The sequence below is a fragment of the Lissotriton helveticus genome, chromosome 6, assembly GCF_964261635.1.
Source record: "Lissotriton helveticus chromosome 6, aLisHel1.1, whole genome shotgun sequence".
In the NCBI taxonomy this organism is placed as follows: Eukaryota; Metazoa; Chordata; class Amphibia; order Caudata; family Salamandridae; genus Lissotriton; species Lissotriton helveticus.
Window position 1 is genome coordinate 1,753,741,305 of NC_136067.1, and position 9,233 is coordinate 1,753,750,537.

The following is a 9,233-nucleotide window of genomic DNA, read 5'->3' on the forward strand; positions in this document are numbered from 1 at the left end:
ACCTTTACAAAAAGTAGATATTTAAAATACTGAGTGCTATTAAAAACCTTTTGAAATAAAAGCAGGCTTAAAATGGCAATAGCTGCTAAATTATGTTTACTTAGTCTGTAATAAGGCTGGTTAAAACCCGCCTTCTCATCGCTCGGAATCCTAGAACTCAGTAGCCATGTACAGATTTGCACACTTTGGTCCAACCATCTGTTGAGTGGTTTCAAGTGAATATAGCATGCTACAATGCATGCAGTCACATCGCGTTCCTTAACAACACAGTTGTTAGAACACCAAATTGTTATAACACATTACAAAGCAAATCATTACATCGACTTGCAGTAGATGGTGCTCTAACATTCGGAATAGTGTAATTTACTATTCCAACTCCAGCCTACACAACAGTAGGGAGGGTGTTGGAATAGTAAATTATACCATTCATTATGTTAGAGCTCCATCTACTGCAAGTCGATGTAATGACTTGCGTAGTAATGGCATCTCGTTCTAATAAAGAGGTTGTTGTAACAACTGGGTTGTCAAGGTATCGTTGCCTAATGATCGCGTTGTGAAGGTTGTTTCCCGTTTCGAGTCCAGATACAGAGAGTAAGTTGTAAGGCTGGATGACTGGTACCATTGCTCCGGCCTTCCCCTGGACATTCAGTTGGTACATTATGAGTAAGCTGTGAGGCTGGATGACTGGTACCATTGCTCCGACCTTCCCCCAGATGTTCAGTTAATACATTATGAGGTTTCAGGTCTGATGTGCTTCAGCTTTAAGGTGCAAACAGTGCTTCGAGTCTAAGGCATTAAGCCATGGGCGGTTATACTCTCCCCCTTGCCTAATTATATTCTGTCAGCTTTAGATCCAGCTGCCTGTTTCACATACTGCTTGTTGTACTTGTTGTGCCTAGTGTAGTGGCTACTAGTATAAGAAATGTGTTGGTTTTTATGTTGAGTTGACAATTTATCTCATTCAGACTGGCGATTACTGCCTGCCGGTACGTGCGTACACCTAGGCTAATAAAGTTGGAACAAAGTAACAATTTACTTTGCTGTAGGTACATAGAATGTGGATTAGGGTTTCTTTTCGGATCCCACATAGGCGCTAGCTTGTGTCATGGTTGGCAAAACGGCTCCAGGCCATAAGGTGGTCCAAAAAAGGCCACTCCCCCATTCTTAGTGCCACCAGCCTGGATTTAATCGATAATGGATCGGTGTTAGTTATCGTGCTCTGTTGCTGCATTGAGGAGTTTGTATTCCTCACTGACCATGCCCGCACACATTTACACAAAGCTGCCTTGTCCTCCAGTGTCAACATTTGTTTGGCCCTGGCAGACATCAGTTTCTTGAATACTTGCTGGGAGAGGTTTACTCCAGGCTTCTGTTTGTGGGAAGTCCCTCAGTAGGGTGTCTAGTTGGATCTTATATGACAATCGTCCTCCTGAGTGCTTCAGTTAAAACCAGATTAGCGCGTGCATAGAGTCGGACAGCTCCAATCTGAGCCAGAGGTAGAAGTAAAGAAAGCAACTACCAGTTGCCCATCGCTACTTGAAGATGTCTTATTCTAATCTCACTTGGGCAGGAGATGCTCTTTTTGGCAAGCGCAGTATAGATTTATAGATTCTTGTAAATAGTTTATCCACAGACCCAGCTTCCTTTCCTTGAGTGATTTCACTGCCCTAAGTTAGAATAGGGCCGATTTTTGCCTTTATTACCTTGAGCTATGAGTTGAGGCTCAGACCTTGTACTGTCTGTGCAATGGACATAAAAGCAAACAGTAGGCTAGAGCGCTTAGTGTTGTTCGAGTGAACATGGCAGGTGAAATACCACTTGCTGTCAAGGAAAATACCCGGATACCGGTTTTCTTTACTGTGTTCTCGGGCTTCACTGTTAAGATACCACCTATTGTGCAAGCCGGATTTTGGACTGAAGGCTACTGTTCTGGTTTTGGATCGGTTGATGTCCAGCATATTTACTGTTGCATTGTCTTGAAGAGTTGATGGTAACCGTTGCAGACCTATCCTTGTCTGACTGAGGCGCACTAAGTTGTCTGTGTATAGCAGATGAGTCATTCTTTGCTCTCCAAGCTTGGGGGAGGTGTCATTTTACTTCATCGGGGTGTTTGGACATGTCTGCTATAAAAAGGTTGAAGAGCAGGGGAGCCAGCACACAGCCTTGCTTCAGGCCAGAATTTGTTTGGATCCTCCTTGAGATGCAACGACCGTCCCCCAGCTTAATCTGCACTCAGGTGTTCGAGTGTAGTTCTATTACTTCCCTTAGCAGGGTGTCCAGAAGCACCAGTCCTGTAGCTTGCACCATAGCCAACTTCTAGAGATTCTATTGAAGGTGGCCTTAAAATCCATAAAGCAGGGGTAGTGAATTCCTTGGCATCTAATAGCTTTGTTGCACATTAGAGCAAGAGCCATCTGATTCGTAGTAGTGCCGCAATTGTCTCTGAAGCTGCATTGTTTCAAGGGGAAGATCCCCTGTTCTTTTGCCCATGTTCTAAGGTTGTCGAGGAGTAGACTTGTATGTATCTTGGCGTCATTATCAATTAGTGCAATCAACCGATAGTGAACAGGATCTGATTTGGAGCCTCCATTAACGATTGGTTAAATAATGGTGCCTCTCCAGGGTTCTCAAATGGTGTTAGCAGTTAGGCAGTATTCGAACAGCAGAGTTATTATCTCGGACCATGGTACAGGGTCGGAGGTAAACAGAGCAATAGGAAGCCCGTTGGGGCCAGGGACACTGTCTTTCCATAGTCGTCTTAGTTTGATGGTATAGCGTTGTTCCATTTTGCAAGTGGTTGTAGCAGAAGTTGGAGCACCAGGTGTGTGGCTTGAGTTCTGAGATGCGGGTGGTTTGCTTGGCAGTGCGCTCGGAGGCGATAGACATGACTGGTGTGCAGAAAAGTGAGCTGTAAGGAATGAGGCCCACACAGGTTCGGAGTGGTTTATTTGTTTGCGTTATTTCCCTTGCTGTCTGTTAGCAATTTCATTGAGACGTCCTTGTTTTTTTCCCTTCTGGTGCTCCAGATAGCTTCCCTCAACAGTGATCTTGCTTTGCTCAGGCTGTGTCTGGCTGAGATTAAAGGCGGTTTCTTTACAAGGGCTTGTAATTTAAGATAAGCGTTTGTTTTCAATGACTTCAGGTTTTCTGTCAGTCTACGTTTAGTTGATGATTGGTCACGTGGGGTGAAGCGCGATGGTGGTTTGCTTTCAAAGTCCCTCAGTATTTGTTCTATGAGGTCTGTCCGCTGTGAGATGGGTGTACTGCCTTCTGGTGGTGCCTTATTTAGTAGGCCTTTTATCCGTGATGATATTTCCTGGCCAATTTCATTACCCCATTTCTGCCGTTTTTAGGTTTTCTGTCACTACCCTGACACTGGTGGGTGGAGCTGCTTCCAGTTTTAGGAGAGTTGTATTGAGTTTGATGTGCTGTGGCCGCGGGGTCACTGTCCAAGTGCTCACCTTGGAAGAAGTCTGTGATCTATTTAAAAAAAACTGGCTGAGCACTGACGGAAGTCTTTGTAGGAGTTGGACTTGCCTTCAGTTCTCGCTCAACAGGGCGTGGACTTGCCATTAAAGCGGCCATTTGGAAGCCTCAGGCACACAGCGTAGCATTAGTTTAGGAAGCGTTCTGCATTGATGTTCCGCCTTGAGTTTGGGGGAAGGTTTTGCATTGGTTACTCACACTCAGTGTCCAGGATGTTGACCTAACGGCCAATCATCCCCCTCCTGCCCTCGAAAAGATTTGTGTTGAATTCACCGGACAGTATGATGTTTGCGGATAGATGTTCTAGTTTGAGATCAGTTAACATTAGTGTGAGGTCTTTCAGTGTCTCCTTCTTCCTTGATTTGCAGAGGGTAGACATTGACAACCAGGAGTGGTTTTTGGAACTCTTCAAAGCCTGTTAGAGGGACTGTTGATTGGGCCTACGTTTGTCCTAGTAGTAACAGATCCAGGTACTTCCAAAGTGTCAAGGGTTCATCATTGTAATTTTTTTTTGTTGAAGCCCCTGGATGTTCCTAGAGCTTAGGGAGAAATCTGCCTTGCCTAGTCGTTGCTGATCTACAGTTGTAGCGGTTTGTCAGATGCCTGTCCTAGTTTGTACGGCAGTTGAAAGCCAACCCCAATTGGCGTGGGATGAGATTGTCCTACTGTGGTCATGTCCACTAGACCGGCCTTCATTTCTAGGTGGCCACATCCCTTGGAGAACAGCGTAGGTGAAAGTGGTGGGGATGTTTGGGCTTTGAGAGCCCAGGGCTTTTTTTAAGATGGTTGGCTGGGGGAGCTCGTGCAGAAAAGCTGGTGGGTAACCCTTCATCCCCCTTGTTCAATTTTTATGCCCCAGCTGTCAAAGACTAGTTGGTTAGACATGATTTATCCAACACATGAGGGTGAGAGGAAAGAGACGTGGGTAGTTTCTGTATTGTGTTTGGCGCAGTTCAAGAAACTTGATTGACAAAATGTCTGCTGATATTATATCCTTTAGATTCAGAATTGAATGAAACAGGAGGATCAAGTTGCACCTGTTCAGGAGGTCATGTGCCCCCGTGATTGATATTCTGGGATAAAGACCAGCTTAGTCAGCCCGGGGGACTGTCATGGTGGTGATTGTGCCTTTTGTCCTACTGCTTTGTATCGGCGTGTCTTGTGGTTGATTTGGGTCCCCGTCTTTCTCTCTATCATGGGATTGTCAGGGTCGTTTATATGGTTGACTAGGGAACCTGCGTTCCCTGCTGTCGAGGTCTCCATTCTTTCCATACTTTGGGTTCTGTGAGTGTGGAGATTCAGTTGAGTCATTTTTAGGTCAAGCGCCAGCGTGCATGCTCTGTCTGCAACACCTGTTGTAGTGAGTGTACGACGTGTAATCCCGCCTGCTGCTTCAATAGGCTGACTCCTGCATCAGTCTTCTTTGCTGGCTCCTGATTGGTTGGTCCTCCCGATACATCACTTTTGTTGTATCGCAGGCAGCAGCGACCAACTACAGTTTTGTTATGCTTTAAGTTGTCATTTGTACTGTTTAGGGACTACTCCTTTTATTTTCTACTGTGCCACTAGGCACCTGGCACGGCTCCCGGTTTCATACAAAAAAATGTTTTGTTCTCACCATGGCGCCTGCTTCAGCGGCCGCCATACACATAACTTAAGTATGCACATGCATGGCGCTTTAGCTTTTTTATTTAGATTTTTACCTTTCCAAGGCCAATTTTGTCACAAGCATCTCTGCAAACGCTATAAATATAGCATTTGTCAATACTCTTGTCAAGTGTCTGATGAAGCTTCAGTCCTGCGCCTTGAACCCCTACTGGATATCTCATAGACACCAAGATGGCAATCTCTTCGAGTCCCACTGGACACGTCGTCGCTTTCCGCTGGACATGTCTAACCTCATTGTTCATCTCCTTATGCCCCGCTAGGAAGCCACCTCATCCTCCCCAGTTAGAAAGAAACAGCATTTCACTCGATTTTGGGAGGGTGCAGAGAAAGAAGGGGATCCTGGATGCCACTACATATTTTATTTAAGAGCTCAGAGTGCAATGTTTGCGTGACGGATTAAACACGGAATCCTAAACCTTTCCTAACTCTCCCCATGCTCTACTGACTACCAGAAACAATTTGACACATTAAGGATTCTCCTCCAGCATTGGTGAACATTTCTTCCTGACGGACTCCCAGCATTAATCCTGATTATCTGATCCACGTCTCTTGTGCGACTTCTAAAAGCACATTTTAAACCCCCCCTCCAACCCACCAAAGCTCCCCCCCATATCTTTTCCTTGCAGCCAAGAGTCAAAACTCCTCTTGTCACGTCGTCATGCTCACAAGACCCACCCCGTGAAGTGTTAGAGCGGAGCCTTGGGTCATTGGTGTTTGCAGGGATCGCAAAGTTCACAGGGTTGCAGGTACCACATGGGGCGGGCACGGTCACAGGGGGCGTGGCGGTCTCTGGGGTGCTGGGGATTCCCTTTCTTGCTCCACTGCTCGTGTTCCTTCAGTAGCTCTCACTAACCCGTCACTATCTGCCTGCCTTGGCTCACTCTACAGTGTTGGACTGGAAGCCAACGAGCCACTTAACCTATAGTTGCATTTTAATGAAAGACATCTTGAGAAGTTCTGCTTCTCTGTGGCGCAAATCTTGGAAACACGTGTCTGGGTCTAACCCCCACCAGGCTATGGCAGTGTGTGAACCAAGAAGATAGCTGAGTTGGTTAATGCACTTGCTGCATGTTTCAAGTCGTCGATAAAGGGGGCCGACCCTGCAGCTGCTTTGGTGTTTTCTAGTCCATGTTGTGCATGTTCACTGATGGCGCCAGAGGTCTGACAGGCAGCAGAAAAGCGGTCCTTGAAAACTTCAGATACTTCCTGCATGTGGCAAATTGTTCCCCAAATCCGACGCTCGTCTGAGCTTTCAATGTGGTAGACATGTGTCTTTCAAAGCTTTATTGGAATGTGCGGTAGTAAGGAAGATTAAACAGTGGTCATCTAAGGCTAGGATTGTATGGTAACACACTGTTTTGGAGTTAACAGTTTTTTTAATTTGTTTATTGACAGCAGTTAAAATGCAAGGATATTACAAGATACAGTGTCATTTTTATAGGTAATAGAACTATAAACTGAACAGTCAACCCACCCTCCCCGGTCCCTACATTCTGCAATTTGAGACATGCTATATCATCAACATTCATTCACCCATGCAAATTATTTAAGTTAGACAATGATGCGGACATATTTAAAACCACAAGAGCCGGTCAGTATGGCAACCAGTGACTACAGAACCGAATCCATATCTATTCTTGCACATTACCCTCGGTGACTCCCTCTTGTTCACTGCACGCCAGCAAGTAGTCTCTGAGCGGAGTCCATATATCTTTAGGGCTAGAGCTCTTGGGAAGTTCTTCCGAGTATATATTTAGCTGCTCCTGGCAGCCACTGGGACGCCTTAGGGCAGCGCTTTCCATCCCCGTGAACAGTACCCTCCTTTTCGCCAGCAGCAGAGCTACTCTAACAAATCGGCCCAATACCCCTTTGGCCTCAGGTACATGTCCCAGCAGACACAGAAGCGGTGTACAGTCCAGAGTGTGTCCTGTCATAACATCTAACATTTTCAGAACATCTACCCAGTAGGAATGAACGGCCGGGCATTGCCATGATAAGTGTACGAAGTCAGCCCCAGCCAGCCCACACCGCCTGCAACAATCAGTGTCTCTTTAGCCTATTCTGAGGAACTTTGTGGGGGTGTGATAGGTCTGATGAATAAACTTCAGGTGTATAATACGTAAATTGCTGTTAGATGATAGCCCACCAGTGACCGAGCAAATCTGGGCCCACTGTCCTCCGTCAACTGTATACCCAGAGCACTGTTCCATCTAGCTAAACTGCGGTCCTCCAGGAGAACCAGTTCTGTGAACACCGTCTTGTAGAGTCTGGTGAGCAGATGTTTCCTAGTGACAGCCGTAATCACCAGCTGTAGTGAATTGGAAGCGACATGTTCCTGTGGAAAACTGGGATAGTGGTCACGCACAGCTCTACGCAATCGATAACATATGTATGTGAACAGGGGTGAGAAATTGGAAATATAGTTCAGATAGTCTCCGGATACATAGGTCCCATCTCTATACAGGTCTCCCAGTACAGAGATGCCAGCTTCTGTGAGCGTTCGCATTGGGCCACGCTCTTGTGCTACTGAAAAGGCGCTATGTCCCATGATGCACATGTTCGGCGCATATAGTGGCAGTCGGCCTGTCCGTCTACCAATCTCCTGCCAAGCCGAGCTCGTGGCATCAATCGTATTGATCTCTGTCCGAGGCGTGTGCCTGTGTATGTGTGTTAGTATGCTCTGCAAAGGAATATCACCCTCATCCCCCTCCTCAACCGCTACATGTGGGATAAAGCCATGTGGTCTGAGCCAGAAGTACGCAAAGTGGGCTAGTCCACACAAAAAATAAATATAAAAATCTGGAGCGCAGAAACCCCCTTTTTCAAATGGTAATGTTAGGGTGTTCCAGCTGATACGTGGAGGTTTTGCACCCCACACCAGGCGAAGCAGTTGTGTTTGTAGTGTCGCGAAAAAGTGTTTATTCAGACGAATAGGGACATTACAGAATAAGTACAAAAACTTGGGAAGTACTACCATTTTTATGACCGCGATGCGATCTGCCAACGACAGAGGCAAATTCACCCATCGATCCACCTGCTGCACTAAGTCAGTATAGGCCCTCCCATAATTCTCGCGTATGAAGATAGCGAGGTCTCTATGGATCCAGATACCAAGGTATTTCACCGGATCAATATTCCATACCAAAGGGTACTCCAGCGTGGGAGCGGGAGTGGCCAGCGTGAGGGGAACTATAACCGGCTTCTCCCAGTTTATACTCAATCCAGACAAGAGGCCGAAGCGGACATATTCTTGGATAATCCGCAACAGGTAGGTTAGTGGCTCCCGAACATACACAACCATATCATCCGCATAAGCAGAGATACCCACCGGTCTGTTATTAAAGTTTAGAGCTGCCGCCCTGTGCGTCTGACGGATTCTACACGCCAGTGGTTGCAGCACAATAGCAAAGAGGAATGGGGAGAGGGGACACCCCTGTCTAGTACCTTGTTGTGTAGCCAGTGGGTCAGAAGTAAATCATCCGACCCTCACCCTTGCCGAAGCATCCGTGTATAGGATCTGTATCCATTGGATAAAGACAGGAGGGAACCCCATCCTGCGCAGGATAAACAACATGTACCTCCATTTGATCGAATCAAAGGCCTTGGCCGCATCCAGTAACACGGCCACGGCTTGTAGATCCGGGTTTAGCATATGGAACATGGCGAAGATCGTCCGGAGGTTCCAAGAGGTGGAGCGGTCGGGAATGAAGCCCGACTGGTCGGGCAGGACAAGCATGGGCATCAACGGAAGAAGCTTGGTGGCCAGGATTTTTGCGAGAATCTTGGCATCAATATTGATCAAGGACAGGGGGCGATAGGATTCGCACCTAGTGGGGGGCTTATCTTTTTTCAGTAGAGTGATAATTAGCGCTTGCCGCAAAGAAGGAGGGAGATGTCCTACCTTGTGTGCCTCCGCGTACATGGCCAAAATGTGGGGCGCCAAGAGATCAGCATATCGCTCATAAAATTCCGCCGTCAGCCCATCCGCCCGGGAGCCTTCTTGTTCGGCAGGGCAAGGATGGCCTCTTTGATATCCGCCTCATCGATAGGAAGGCCAAGATATTTTCTATGGGCATCCG